This window comes from Apodemus sylvaticus, chromosome 6, assembly GCF_947179515.1.
Source record: "Apodemus sylvaticus chromosome 6, mApoSyl1.1, whole genome shotgun sequence".
Classification (NCBI taxonomy): Eukaryota; Metazoa; Chordata; class Mammalia; order Rodentia; family Muridae; genus Apodemus; species Apodemus sylvaticus.
The window spans coordinates 39,726,129-39,741,998 of NC_067477.1; the positions used below are offsets into that span (position 1 = coordinate 39,726,129).

General features: G+C 45.0%; 1 protein-coding gene across 8 annotated transcripts in view; it reads right to left on the minus strand.

The window, feature by feature from the left end:
* The window catches only part of Rgs6 (regulator of G protein signaling 6), a 560,849-nt gene extending 548,332 nt beyond the window's left edge, over window positions 1-12,517 (minus strand). For 2 of the 8 annotated variants that reach the window (XM_052185520.1, XM_052185521.1), the window contains exon 1: window positions 12,139-12,500. The gene's annotated coding sequence lies outside the window, so the exon portion shown is untranslated. Of the gene's footprint in view, window positions 1-11,374; window positions 11,443-12,138 lie in introns of those variants that run through there. The other 6 variants (XM_052185525.1, XM_052185519.1, XM_052185517.1 and 3 more) reach the window with 6 other exon arrangements.
* Between the last annotated feature and the right edge of the window lie 3,353 nt (window positions 12,518-15,870).

Sequence of the window (15,870 nt, forward strand, 5' to 3'; positions counted from 1 at the left end):
TGTCCTGCTTCCTACTCCTGATGGTTATATAGAGCTGTCATGAGAATGGAGATTTACCCCCAAGAGCTTTGTACTTTGAGACCTATATCTCTATATCTCTGCTGCTCTTTTCAAATGTCCAGTTAGGTTGAGAACTAACCACTGACTATAAAAAGCTATTAAAAGTGACCCCAAAAATGTATATACAGGGGCTGTATATAGAGTTTTGTGATGGTGTGTTTGGTTTTGTGATGGTGTGTTTACCTCAATGTGCTCATTGATTGTGTGTTTCTAGGAACTTTTTTTTTTTTTGATGATAGAATGACCCTTCTTCCTGCCATTTTTTTTTCTTGCAGGGAAAGTCCTTCTGCTGGTCCCAGGTCAGAAAGGAAGAGAAAAAGAAATCACAGAACTTTCCCCTGTACTCACTTTGCTTCTCTTTTTTAATGACTGAGTTCAACCACCAGTGCCATCCAAAGAAAATCATCTAAAAATGTTTCAGTTAATTAAAATTAATATACATTGGTCACCAGAGAAATGCAAATCAAAACCATAAGAGAGATTCTACCAATACACATAAGAATATCTAAACCTCAGTTTGATGACCCCAGGTCCTGTCAAGGTTAGATAGGGAAACATAAATGCTTGTAACTGCTGTTGGGAGTCTGAGTCAGTGAAACCACTTAAGAAAACTGAGAACAAACAGTTTCTGAAGGGTCGCCATCATCCTCCAGGGTTCTCCACAAAGAACACAAGCAGAGACTCTCTGTAGAGGCACCACGCACAATGCACTTAAGCTGGAACCATTCATAATGCCCATCAGTGGTGGACAGACATGAGCACAGCATCTTACTCTAAGTGAATAAGCTACTGGCCATGCCTGACAAGAATCTGTCAGATGCATCCATACCCTTAAGGAGCCAGGAAAAAATGGCTCCATATACACCTTTTACCTAAATGATATAATTATGATGCTAAGAACCAGCTTAGTGGCCTATCAGAGGGATATAATTCTATATGTTTACTGGAAGGACACATGATATGAGGCCTTTTTTTTTTTTTTTTTTTTTGGAGGGAAAGGTAACATTCTATTTCTTGGTCTGGGAGAAAAAACACTGATTCATTTGCTATTTCGAGAGTCAATGAGCAATAATTTGCGTGCATTTCCACAAATACATTATACACCAATGGGTTCTATGTTCTAATAAGAAGAGAACAGGTATGTGCAGGTCTAAGGAAAGACTAGCTTCTCTGGGTCCTGGCTGGGATGGCTCAAGCTGTTTGTGCATGACTAAGCTGCACAGGCAGGGTGTCCTGAGAATAGTTACTCTGGACAGAGTGTGCCACCCTAGACAATAGGGACACAAGCCCTTCTCTGGGGCTGAGATAAGGACATTTCTCTAGGAGGTGAATATTTTCAGGACAATCAGAGGACAGAGATATTAGTGACCATCTTCAGGTAAGGGTGCTCCTAACGTAGCTATGTCCCTGAATCCAAGCATGCCTGATTCCCCCCAAATCAAATGTATTTGATGCTTTTCTTGAAACATTTGGTTTTTACCTGAGTTCATCTGGGATATAGTTGAGTGGAGTGGGGAGATAATAAATGTATCCAAGAGACCCCTGAAATCACCATTATAACCACTACCACCAGCAGCACCACCCCCACTACCACCAGCAGTACTACCACCAGCACCAGCACCACCAGCACTACTACCACCACCATCACCATCTCCACCATCACCACCATCACCACTATTCATATATCAATGACATTTAAGTCCCTCTGAAAATGATATCCCAACCTACAATCCTGACCTTATTGAGTACAATTCATCTTTATATATCCAACAACAGAGTCAATCCCAACCACAGGAAACTCCCAGCCGAGAATTCCCAAGAAGCCATGTTGGACTCAAGCTGGCCTATCTTCAAATATACATTTGCCAGTCTACTGATCATTTCTTTTAAGGAATATTGGAAAATTTTAGCAATTGAGGCTTAACAAATACCTTAAAGTGAGATGGGGTGGGGTGGAGGCTACCCTGCAGATGGCAGACAAGGAGCATGGGGTTTTCAGAGAAGCTTCTAAAAGATAAGAGAAGTCGTGTGGCAGGGGCAGGAGAGAAAGGGACTTAGAATTGACAGTATATGCTTTAGTGCAGAGCTAAATACCCTATGCCCTGGAGTGAGATGTCTATGGACTTCCTTATCAGCCATATCAAGGGACTTAAATAAAGCCTATGGAAATATTCAGCTTTGTCTCCCTCGAGCCACAGAGAGCATCAGTGGTCCAATCTCTCTCAGTCTGTTGCTTTTGGATGGAGCCTGGGGGTTCTGTGCTAAGTGCCAGAAGGCAAAATCTTTTGCAAGCATTGACTGCATGGGATGCGAGATTCCCCCCAGAGCCCTAACGGTAGTGAGAGGGGCCGCAGTACACCTCTACTGCCAACAGGAACTGAAGAGCACATCACTTGTCATCGTTCATGTTCTCATCTTCGTCTCAGGGAAGATAACAAATATCAACTCATTGTCGTCTTCCCCACAATGCAGATTTTCCCAGCCCTGATTTCTCTGAAGCCTGGAGTTCATTAACGCCAGATGTATTTAGGATCCTGTACTGGGGAAGGGAGTGTTGCCTGCTCATACATACCGTGTTCTTTGTCGTTCTGTCTTCATTCACAGTGAAATGCCTGTAGCCCTTGCAGCCTGCGTCCAGGCTTTACCCCAGACCCCTCAGTCTCAAGGCCCGCTCACCTTCTTCAATGAATGCTCTCATGGGGTGGACGCTCTCTGCACCCCATCTCTGTGTGATTTCCTGCCGGCCTCTGGCCTTTTTTCTCTGGTTAAGCATAATTAAACATTGAGAGAAAGGTTGTTGGCTTGGGACTCACTGAGTGGTGGGGGCAGGGATGATAAGAAGCCAAAAGAGAGCAGACCCTGGCAGACAAGGGAGACAGCAACTCCCACCTCAGTCCAGTGAGGAAGTTCTGTTTGTCACAGGCTGTTTCAGGAGCACTGTGGGTCATGTCCCCTGTCACCTCAGTCCTCTTCAAAGCCTTGTCCTGCCTTTATAAAGAATGCAGATTGGCCACTCTCATCTGTAGTGTCTACTGTCCCACACCCACAAGCCGGCAGCTTCTAAGCCTGAAATTACCTGCCACACTGAAAATGCAAGTGTCTTCCCCTCAAAAGAAAAATCTCAGCCCTGTTGATGTGGCCATCCCTTGTGAAAGCATCCTTTTGGTTTTGACTGGATGCTGAATCAGCCTTTGCATTAGGATACAAGGTCAGAAAAACAAGGGTGCTTCCTGCTTGATTTGGGATCTAAATACATTCATACTCCCCTAGGAGTTTAGGGCAAGTGTACCAAATTAATTTTTGCTTTGTTTTATTTAAGTTCTCGATATTTTTGTTTCTGTTTTTCTAGAGAAGTCATAAACACTTAAAATACAACCAACTCAAACAAGCACACTCATTCTTCTAATTGGAATGAACAATTAAAAATACAAGCCTAGGACTCTCTGGCATCACACATCTGCCTTCAGCTGAAAGGCAGACCTCGCCTGTCTGTAATAGACACCATTGACCACCAAACACAGGTAGCTGCTTTGATTTCAGGACAGGAACAGAAGGAAGCATAGGCAGGCATGAGGGCAGCACACTGTGAAATCAGTGCTCAGCAGGTTTGTTCTACATATTTCCGAGAAAAAGAAGAAACAGGAAGGAAAGAAATCTTATGGAGTACCATGTCTCTATTTTAAAAGGTATTGGAGGGTCGTATTTTAAGAAAAAAATAGATTTAAATGCCTTTCTTTCTAGGAAAGAAAGCCTTGTGTATGATTATTACAAAGTAAACACGTTTTAAGAAAATCACAATTTTCTTTAAACTGGTTCCCCACTGGCTCCCTGTTTACCTGACCTAGTTAGTCCTATTACATACTTTAACTTGCAACATTTCCTAAAGCTCTCTCCTTTGTTGATTCCACACACCGTTCTTAATTACTATGAACCAGAATCCGCAGCAGATGCTGAAGTTCTACCAGGGAATAAAGGAGACACTGCTCTCCTGGAATGAATTTACTAATTGAAGGAGATCCACAACATATAAACAGTACTAGAATGGTGCTGGGGCACGGGGGGGGGGGGGGACAGGGCATTGGGGAAGGGGACCGTAAGAGCCTGAGTACCATTCCACCAACTGTGTCCTAGGGTGGGTTTTATTATGAAGGTTTTATGTTAGTTTCCGTTTAGGTTTTTACGCTGAGTACTGAACACTGGACCCTAGACATGCTAGACATAAGCTCTAGCCTTAAACCACAACCCCAACTCATTACAGTAGCTTTTTCTTTACAAGTCAATGATAACAGATTTAAAGGCAAGTTATTATCACTATCTCTCACTAGAAAAATCATGTTGTTATTTCTCTCACTTTTGAGATTTCTTCCTAGTTTCTAAAGCCTGTCTCTTTGACAGGTCCAATATTCTCTCTCTAAACTAACAGTATCATATGCACTTTCTGTCTTCCTCCTTGTGAATGAGAATTTCTAGAAAGACGCTGTATCTACCAAGTCTGATGGACTAATTCGAAGTGCAATGGTGTGGGGAGGTGGGAATGTTGCAGGTCCAGAGACCAGTTACCTTACATTGGCTACTTTTTGCCCCACCCCCTCCAGCAGCCATTGCTTGCTGTGTTAGACTTAACTGTTTTTACCTGTTAGTCACAGATTCAAAGCTTTTTTGAACTTGGCAAACCTCTAGCTTCCACCAATGCAAAAGCCAAGACTGTCATCAGATAGCATCTGAGGCCTAAAGGAGAGAGGTCCCCCATTTTGCTGTAACTGTCTCTGCTGTTTTCCCCCAGTGCTTTTTTAAATGCCTTGACTCCATGAAGCTGCTGTCACGTGGAACCTGGAACCTGGGGTAAGCCAACTCCATGCTTCAAATAAATAGTCACTCAAATTTGGATCCAGAATAAACCATCTCTCATTCTCTTTGAGGTGAGAGCTGTGGGGTTTGTTGTTTGTTTGTTTGTTTGTTTGTTTGTTTGTTTTTGTTTGTTCTGTCAGTGCCCTGCCATGTAAATGCTACCCTTCCTAAGAAGTCACTCAAGTTCTTTCAGTTATGTCTACCTCATCACCAAAATGACTGAAAGTGTCTCGAGAGGGGAGGTTATCTGTTTAGCTCCAACTTGAGATGCATCATGGACTTAGGACTTTGGAGTCCAAGAAGGTCTGAGTTGAAGCCAGGGCCAGTGGTCACACACAGGCAGTCCTAGCTTCTCAGGAGGTTAAGATTTAATTGAGCCTACAAGTTCAAGATCAACCTGGAAACCCAGCAAGACATAGTCTCACAGGAAATAAGTAAGTTACTGAGTTACAACAGTAAGGATGAGATTATAACCGCTCCGCTTACATCAGCACTGGACTACTCGTCCCATGCTGCCCAGGCACCACATCAACACCAACCCATCGTGTCTTTCCTTGGCCCCACGTGACTGAGGGCCATCTCACCGCAGGTACTCACCAACATCCCTGCCTTCAGCCTCAAGATGTATAAGCACCTTGGCTGCTAAAGAGGAGATCTGGCATGTTCCACCCTCGTCAGCTCAGATGTCTGGACCATTTGCCTTACATGAGGCCGCTCCAGTCCCCAAGAAGAAACTGTGAAGCTGGATTTGAGGATGGCTCAGTTCATTAGATGCTAGTTGGATACTGTTAAGTCCTTCACAAGAACAATAAGGCTTCACTACTCACAAATAAACATCTATGTTTCCAAAGACGCCTTGTCAACCACTGATAGTGCAAGCCTGGAATCCCAGAAGCTCCAGAGGCTGAGGGGAATGATCTGAAAGTTCAAGTCCTGCCTGAGTTATGGAGTGACCCTGTTTCAAAATAAAAAGTAGGAAGAAGGCTAGAGGGGAAGCTCAGTGGCCGAGTGCTTGTATGGTAAGTACGAGGCCCTAATTTCGATCCCCAGTAGCACAAACATAAGCTAAAAAATATTCTCATAAAATACCCATCTTAGTTATGATTTCTATTACTGTGAGAAAACACCAAGATCAAAACCAACTTGGGGAGGAAAGGGTTTATTCATCTTACACTGCCACATCACAGTCCACCGTCAAAGGAAGTCAGGACAGGAACACGGGGCAGGACCCTGGAGGTAGGAGCTGGTGCAGGGGCCATGGAGGGGTGCTGCTTAGAGGCTTGCTCTTCATGGCTTGCTCTGCCTGCCTCTTACAGAACCCAGAACCACCTGCCCAGGGGTGGGTACAGGCCCCCAAGAGCTAGACCCTCACATATCTATCGTTAACCAGAGAATTACCCTATAAACTTGCCTACAGGTAATCTGGTGGTAGCATTTTCTAAACTGAGGTTCCCATTCCTAGACAACTCTGGGTGTGTCAAGTAGTCAAGAGAAAGCCAACCAGAAAAAGACTCCATCTTCTTGATCTTCTCACAGACTCAATACACAACCCTCTGCCATCAGTCTCACCCACTTAAGGTGGAGTGGCTGTGCTTATTTGACAGATGAAAAACTTGAAGTTCAATCAGCAGTGGTTCTCTGTCTGGGCTCTGGGCCAGCCTGGTGACAGTGAAGGCAACACCGGTGGCTTGACAACATCCAGAGAATTCCAACACTACATCACACTGATTCGGGAGACCTCATCTCAGCAGGCTTTATAATGATTCCCCTTTAGGAAGGACATAGCCTCAGAGGAAAACAAGTACTAGACAGTGAGGGAATACTTCCAGGACTCAACTCAAAGGTGGCTTTCTCCTTTGATGGCTTTACCAGACAATCCAGAAAAGTCAAGATGACTAAACAACTAATTTTAATAACTTCAGATAAAAGACCAACTCATTTGTCTAGTCAACTATGATTTTTTAACTTTTATTTGATTGTGGGGGGGGATGTACGTTTGCGTGAGTGTGTGCGAGTATGTGTGTGTCTATGTTTGTGTAAGAGTATGTGTGTGGTGTATGTTTGTATGTGTGGTGTATGTCTATGTGAGTATGTGTAGTATATGTTTGTGTGAGTGAGTGTGTAGGTGTATGTGACTGTGGTGTACGTTTATGTGAGTGCTGTATTTTTGTGTAGGTGTGTGAGTGTGTGTGGTGTACACTTGTGTGTGTGTGCATGTGTGAGCACACACATGTGTGCACATAGGGAGGCCAGAAGTCTGTGTAAGTTACTTTCCTCTAATCACTGTGAAGTTGGTATCGGGTGCCTTTCCTCTCTCACTCTTTACCTTATTTTTAATGTTTTAGTTACAGCTTTATTTACTCTGGAGGAATACGTGTGCCGCAATGCATGTATGGAGATCAGAGAGCTAGTTTGAGGAGTCATTTTTCACCTTTCATCTTGTGCGTCCCAAGAATCGAACCCAGGGAATCAAGATTGGCAGCATGCTCCTCTACCCATAGAGCCATCTTGCTAGCCCTCCACCTTATTTTTGAGATAGGGTCTTTCTCACTGAACCTGGAGTTCACCGAGTTATCTAAACGGACTGACCAGCAACCCTAGGGGTCCTCTGTCTCTGCCTTTCCAGTACTAGCATCACAGGCACAGGCTACTATTCCAGGCTCTTTTGTGGGTGCTAGGGATTGGAAGTCATGTCATCTTGCTCGTGTGGTAAGCCTCTCCACACACAGCCCAGTAATTAAATATGCTTGAGGTTTCCCAAGCATGAGTGTTCTCTGTGCTCTATGTGCCTAACACCCAAGAAGAAGGGCTTTCCCTTCCTATAGAAGGATGAGCAAACATTCTATATGTGGGCTATGGCATCCTCCTGGCACCCCCCCCCCCACTGGCTCGACCTCCTGCCTCTCACAGGCAACGCAGGGGCTCAGTAGAAGCAGGTAAGGAGCACCTCTCTCCAGGACCAGAAGGATCTGACTTCTGATGTTACTACTTACTAGCTTTGGGTGCACGTTAATGTATTTCTATAAGCCTTAGTCTACCTAATCGCAAAATGGGCACCCATCTCACAGTTGCCTGTGTCTCTAATGAGCAGAGCTCCAACTTTTGAGGGGAGGGGACACCAGGGAGTCAGTGCCTGCTCTATTTATTGCTTTCATGGTTTATGTCATTAATAACAAACTCCCTCCTCCCTTTCTGGAAAAGTCTTCTTCCAGGATCCATAGGGAATGAATCCAGGACCCAGCCCATACAATCCTGAAAAACCAAGCCCTTTACATCTAATCTTCAAGTACACCTTTACATTCATTAAGTCATCTCTAGGTTAATTACAATAATTGATTCAATGCTAATATTATACAGATAGTAGCGAAACCATATAGGATAGGAAGTGTTTCATGTGTGCTGCTGTGATAAAATACCTGGACCAATATATACATAGATATGAATATACATGAGGATATAAATTCCGTGTGTGTGTGTGTGTGTGTGTGTGTGTGTGTGTGTGTGTATGTGTGTGTGTGTGAAGGGGTCTGTTTTGGCTCACAGTTTCACGTTCATCCTTGTGGGGAAGTCATGGAGCAAGAGCTTGAAGCAGCTGCTCCCAGCACACCCATAATGAAGAACAGAGAGACAAATGTACACATGCTTAATGCCTCCCTAGTTTCTCCTTCTCCGATAAAGTCCAGTGCCCCAAACCCAGAAATGTTGCCACTCACTTCCAGGCTGGTCACTCCACATCAATAAAGACAACTAAGAGAATCTTCCACAGACATATCCATGACTAACCTGATCTAACTAATCCCTTTCCAGGTAGATCTAGGTTGTGTCATATTGACAATTAAAACTAACTACCACAGAAATAATAAACGGGGGCAGGGTTTTGTATGTGTTCATCACGAATTCATCTTTGTCTGGAGTTCCTATCAGCAGTTGGTTGAATGGGCAGATGAGGAACCTACAGCTATGAAGGGCCAGCTGCCATGTGGTAGCAAAGAATTGCCTCTGCAGGACTCCAGAAGGCAGCTGAGAGGCATTTGGTTCATGGTTTACAATGTCTCGGCCCCTATTTCTAGTTATTTAATGCAAGTCATTAAGCTTACTGTTCAATGTAATTGCCTATGTATAAGCAGTCTTCCATTCCCTGCTGTTTGAAGAACTGGGTTACATGACTCTTACTAGAAACTCCACAGTCCCAAGTTCTGGGTGTCCCTTTCTATCTTGACTAGTTTGGAAAATTTGCCTCCCATAGAGAAAATCAGGATTGATTCAGTCAGCAGTTCCTGACCAACCGGCTGGAAACAGAATTGCTGGCAGGTTAAGTACTGGAGAACCTGGCTGCTTATGGGAGTGGGAGACTTGGCTCCAAAAGGGTTATTGGTCTCATGGTTAGAAGAGTCAGAGATTCCTTGAGAGTGTAAATTCACAGGCTAACTCCAGGTGGGGTGAGCCAGAACTTCTTCAAAGGTATCATTCTCATCAAAAGTCAACACACAGGTCATAAACTCATTGAGCTAAATCTGAAAGTCCCTGCCCTTCCAGAAGCAGTCACAACTCAGGTCTTCCACCTAAATGGCCAACATTCCTTCTGCTGTTTTACTGCCTACGTCTGAAGGGGCGGGGCGCCCCATCCCAGCCCCTCCCCCACCCTTGCCTCTCCCAGCTGGAAGGTCCAGCACTTGCTTCCAAAGGGTAGAAGACTGTTTTTGAAAATAAGGACCACCAATGAACAACTGCAGCCGGATCCTACTAAAATCACCTAAGATATTAGCAATTCTTTCCCAAGCATTCGACAAGACAGAACTAACTTCTATTTATGAGATTTGAAAACCCAGGGGTAAGGAAGGGAGCTCCAAGAAGACTAACCGAGCTTAACATCTGGAGGAATGTAGTTTGACAAAAAAAAAAAAAAAAAAAAAAAAAAAAAGTCAACAGCTGTGTCAGCAGCGTCTGTGGGACATTGCAGAGAGTCTTTCTTTTCCCCAAATTGTTTCCAATAGGTGAATGTTACTTCTCTAATCACCAGGGGAAAGTAAAACTGGTTTTGTTTTGGTTTTGGTTTTGGTTTTTTACCATTTCCTATCCATATAATTCTGCACAAAGGTTTATTTTATATTTCTGTTCCTTTCTATATGGCAGGACAGTCGGTATTATAGTAATTATTTATAAGGCACCATATGTTACAATGAAGATGAAATTTATTAAATGTATTCTCCCAGATGCCCTGAAAATAAGCAAGGAGGTTAAATGCATTCTGAGGTCCAAAGCACTAGGACTTAAGACAAGCTGTGGAGCTAAAGGAAAAATTAATCCCAGTATTGAGTCCTCTGAGAGCATCCCTTTTGAAAAAAAAAATGTGGTAGACAGCTTCTCTCTGTTATCTGCATGTTTAACCCCTGGAATGTGCAAGACCTCAGAGAATAAAATCATATGAGAGAAAACCAGAAACACAGAGACCAGAATGATCTCACCTTCACACACACACACACACACACACACACACACACACACACTTCCATTCCTGTGGGACAGTACAATGTTGAAATTTACTGGCAAATTCCATTGCCCAATGAGTCTTTTCACCTCATAAGTAATGTTTGCTCACTTAAAAAACATTTATGTTGGCTATCTGATTTCATAAATCATAAATAAGCAAATAAGTCTCATTTAAAGAGACATCGCATCCACACAGGCATCCTTTTCTTGTCACATTTGATGTGATGAATTGATAGCTTCAAAGGAAAACGTTTTACTGAGTCTCTCAGCAGAATAAGCATGGTGGATGTTAACTGAAATTTCAGAAGGAGAATGAAAAGCAAAGTTAGGACTATGAAAAGAAAACCACTGAGAGCTATCCCCTTCACCAGAATACCTGCCAACAGCTGACATTTCTAAACTCTGCAACTGTTTTAGGGAAAGAAGGAGTTGGTGGGGAGGAAGCTTTCCCCACACTGAAACTTACTGTGCCCAAGATCACCTCAGTATCTACACGATTTAGATTAACAGCTGTAGCAAAGAACTCAAACAATTTATCATCTCTGCTGTCTGGGTGCATGCAGCCTTTGGCTTACTTATAAAGGTGTGTCGGTGGGAACTGTCCTGTTTCCCTCTGTTCTCCACTTTGAAAGAATAAGTCCCTTCTAATGCAAAGAAAACTTCAGAGCAAGGAGAAAGAATATAGGAGTCACAGAAACTTTCAGGCAGCATAGATTCAACTCCGCACAATCGCCCACCTACCTAGTTGTGAAACTGATTTGTGAGAGCGTTGATTACAGTGTGCTAACCTCAACAGCAAAGGTCCTCCTCACACGCAAACTGGCAACCCATCCTCTAACATTCCGATAAGACCAGCCCAGGTCTTACTCCCCCATTCTCCCTGGAGGGAAAAGGTTGATGTGGTGGGCTTTAGCTCCTCCTGGTTGCCTTTCGAGTTTTCCTTTGGGGCTGCTATCGGGCATTGATCAGAACTTACCTACAGGTCCAGTTTCTAAGCAGGCATCAATGCTGCGGGAATAATTCCAAACCAAAGAGATTCAAAACATCTTCAATTTATTTGCAGACTTAGAAATTCCACTTGTCTCCACGAGAGAGAGAGGAAGAAAAAAAACGCTCCCACTTTGTCAAATTAAAAAAAAAAAAAAAGAATGAAAACCCGCAGCTTTTCTCCGAACAAATTTAAATTTTCTGGCTTGCTTCCCTCATCACACTTTTTAAGCAGCCTGACCTGCTCAGAAAAGGCTATATCTACTGTCTGTGAAGGCAATTCCCAAGCCTCAGACCTCACTACCCGCCCCCTGCCTTCCTCACCTCACCAATGAGCCTCGCCCTTTCAACCCACAAACCAGGAGCTTGTTCACCGGGAAAAGTTGCTGGAGGTAGACTCTCCCACCTGCGCTGTCAGAGCCGGATGGCTGGGAAGAAGAGAAAGCCTCCGGGGCCCCGCGCGCCCTCCAGGCCCAGGCGTGGAGCGCGTCCCACCCCAAAGCAGAGAAGGCGATTTCCACGCAGACCTGCACCCATCCCACACAAGTCCGCACGCCAGCTCGCCGAGTCACTTACATAAGCTCGCCATGCACTGTCCCAAACTGCAGACACACACCCGCACCTGTCACGCATCCGAAATGGACAAGCGCCCACCCCCAAGGAATGCAAACCACACAGATCGGGGCACGGGTGCGGCTTCCATTCCTTTCCCCTCCGTTCTTTTCTTGTCCCGTTTTGTCCAACTACAATTACCTTAGCAACCAAAGAATTGTCTCGACTTGCTCCGGCGTCTCAGTTTCTCCTAAAGCCCGGCTGGCGCCCAGTGCATGATAAGGCTGGGGAACCCGGGAGTCGCCAGCTCTCCAGGGTGGAGGGGCGGCCGAATCCGTCCGGGCACTGCTCTCCCGAGTGTGGCCTCCTCCTCCTCCTCCTCCTCTTCCACCTTCTTGATGCCACTCTCCGAGGCGCTGACCGCAGGGGGCTCAGCGAGCAGACTGTGCAACCCGGGACCCGGGAGGAGGCGCGGCGGGTCGCATGGTGCCAGGGCGCGGGGCTCCCGGGGTGTTTCCCTCGCCCCTCGCCGGTCCGGTCCGGATCCGCCCCCTCGGCGCCCACAGCAACAGGGACCCCGGGGCGCCCTCGGGCGGAGCTCTTGGCCACTCCGCAGGGGCCGATCGCCAAGGAGCTGCCCGGAGTCGCGCAGCCCTGGCGCTCGGCTCGGCCGCTGCCGCAGCGGCGCCCGCTGTCGGGGACCCAGAGCAGCTGCAGCCCCGCGCCGCGCACCTGGGCGCCTGCACCTGGCCTGAGCACGTCCCTAGGTCGCCGCTGCCAGGCTCACCTGTCCCAGCACCGCCCAAGGTACGGATCAGGCTCTGTGCAGCAAGCTGGGTAAAAAATAATCTGCAGGTTCCTGGCAACCGAGAAGCTACCTAGAAAACCGAGGGACTATCTTAAAGCAAGCCAAGGCTCCTCTCCTCGCTGCCAGGAAAACCGGGTACAGAAACTTCAGTGGCGCCAAGGAGCTCAGGATTCTGTCCTGGGGTGTTGTCCTGGTAGCTTTTGAATCCCTCACTGACGTGGGGCTGGCGCCCTCTAAATTAAAATGAGCCAGTGCGTTCGTCAGAGATATTGTTGCTAACCTCGCGGTTTTATTTATTCAACGTTTACACCACACACAGAGTTGGGAGCGCTTTGTGGTTGATACTATCTTGAAACAATACAAAAGAGAAACTGAGGGGGAAACTATGCACAATATCCTTGGGCGAGAAGAGTTGACATTCAAATGAACAAGGGTAACTTGAATGGACATTTTAACGTGGGAGTCCTGATATGTGATGTTTGATGACTTATGACTGGGTTGCAGATGTAGCTTACCTAGTATAGTGCTTTCCCCAGCACTGAGTAAACCCCAACACTCGGGCTGGAGGCAAAAAGATCAGAAGTTCGAGACTGTCTTTGGCTCCTTAGAGAGTCCGAGGTCACACTGGACTACATGAAAGCCTGTCTCAAATTATTTTAGGAAGTTGTAGTTGGAGATAGGACAAGGTGGTTGGTACTAAATAGTCACCAGTAGATGTTGTATGTATGTCAATTTACCAACACCAATAATAATAAATCAGTAGTTTATACTTTAGTGTATTAATCACAGAAAAAAAATGAAATGACTCCAAGTCATTAAGGATGAATGATCTGGACTCTCCATCTTTCTGGCTCTGGCGGTGAAAATTTAAAGTTTCCTTGGCAATATGCATAGTTGTCCACACTGTTGTGCATACATATGTAAATAATGAAGAACATCAGTTAAATGTAAGTCGAGGGACATTCTTCTAAAATGGCAGATTGTTAAAGATGGCTTCTGATTGGGCGAGGCCAGAGGAAAAGGCTAATTCAGAAGGAGATCTTGGGTAGGATCCAACACCTGTAAATGACTCTGACAACCATGGATTTCGATAATATACTGATTCAAGAAAATAGACAGATCTGTGTTGTTTCCTCACATAAAGTTAGCCACACTGAGAATGACCTGTTTTTAGGACCTATACTCTGAAATATGAAGGGGTCAGTGAGTGTAACCCGGAGATAAGATGTGCCCAGGAACCCTGTGTGTGCCTTATTGGTAGGTGGTAAGCACTTTAAGTTAGAGGTGGGACACGGTAGAAGGAATCTGGGTCCATGGAGGGGTGCCACTGAGGGGCATATGAGGAGACTGGCTCCTCCCACAGTCTGCTTCCCAGAGCCATGTGGTACACAGAGCTCCTACCAGCATCCTCCACGATAGCAGCTTAAAGCCCAGGACCAAGAAACCATGGGCTAAAAATCTCTAAAACTTCACGCCAAAAGAAGTCTTTCCTCCTTGTAAATTGTTTATCTCCAGTATTTTGCCACTGGGAATAGAAAGTGCCTAATACACAGGCATTTGTTACTTATTCACAGATGGTTGGAAACTAGGAACACCCAAATAAAGGGAGCAGCCGAGCCGGTCGGTCCAACTGCTGTGTGATGTGTTTCATAATTCGATATGATTTCTGAAGAGACGGCTTAAAAAGATACATCGAGGTATAATTGTTCTCTTCACTAACTTTTCCCTCTTACTTTTATGTATATGGATGTTTTGCCAGCATGTACATGACCACATGTGTGCAATACCTACCAGGGGCCAGAGGAGGGTGACAAATTCCCTGGGGCCAGAGCTAAAGCACCTGTGAGCCAGAATGTGGGGTCTTGGAACCAAACCCAGGACCTCTGGAAAAGCAGCCACTGCTCTTAGCCACCGAGTCATCTCTCCAACCCCTAAAGACTCATAACTTTTGAAAAGTGTCCCTCACAGTTTTCCTTGAGGAATTATCTCATCATTAACTGAGATGGAAAGATGGTCTCTCTGCACACTACTCTGTGAATATATACAATCCCACTCTGCATATCACTCTATGCATATATATGATTCCACTCGGCCTGTTTCCATTAGCCAACCCAGTATTCCTGAAGGCCTTGCTACACACAACAATCTTACCAAAAACTCAAAAGTATAAAATATAGTAATATGTAAAATCCTGAATCTTTTCATGACTTGATTACCAGATAAGGGGCTACAGCTGAGCCTGTGATAGAATTGCCATTGGGACAGCTCTGTTAACTTCATTTTAGTAATGACATTAAGAGCAGAGATAAAACAGTGCATTCAAATGCCTCTGAAACACTTAGAGGGTGTGGCTTTGTGGAGGATAATGAGTTTGGGTATGAGATGACCCATGGCTTGGGTTATGGATTTGTCATATTTGACAGCAGATGTTACATTTCCTCAAATCTCAACTTTTCCTTCGATGTTATGTGTAGTTACTTGTGTGTGTGTGTGAGAGAGAGAGAGAGAGAGAGAGAGAGAGAGAGAGAGAGAGATGTGTACATGTATGTTCATATATGTAAGTATAAGTGGATACCACAGTATGGCTAAGGAGGGGAGAGGAAAACCTTGGGTGTTAGTGTTTCTTCCACTGCACTTAAGACAGAGTCTCTGGTTGTTCAAAGCTGTGTACACAAGGCCTGCAAGCTTCCAGAGATTCTCCTATCTCTGCTTCCCATCTTCCTGCAGAAGCACAAGGATCACAGGCACATGCCTGGCTTACATGGGTCCTGAAAATTCAAACTCAGGTCCTCATACATGTGCACCCACCGAGCCATCTCCCTGACTTATGTGTGTAGTCTTTTATCCTGATAGCTAAACACCATATTATTTCCATTTTGATAAAGACAGGATCTAGACTTTGGGTCACCTTTCCTCATGGTAAATCCTGAAAGAAAACAAATGTTCTCATAGTGTGTAAGGGTACTCACAGCCAAGGCTGATGACCAAAGTTGGATCCCCAGAATCTACATGGTGGAAAGAAAATACTGATTCCAAAGTTGTTTCTCTGTCTGACCTCCATGTAGTAGCATGCACATACACACACACACACACACACACACACACACACAAACAACGAATTTGCT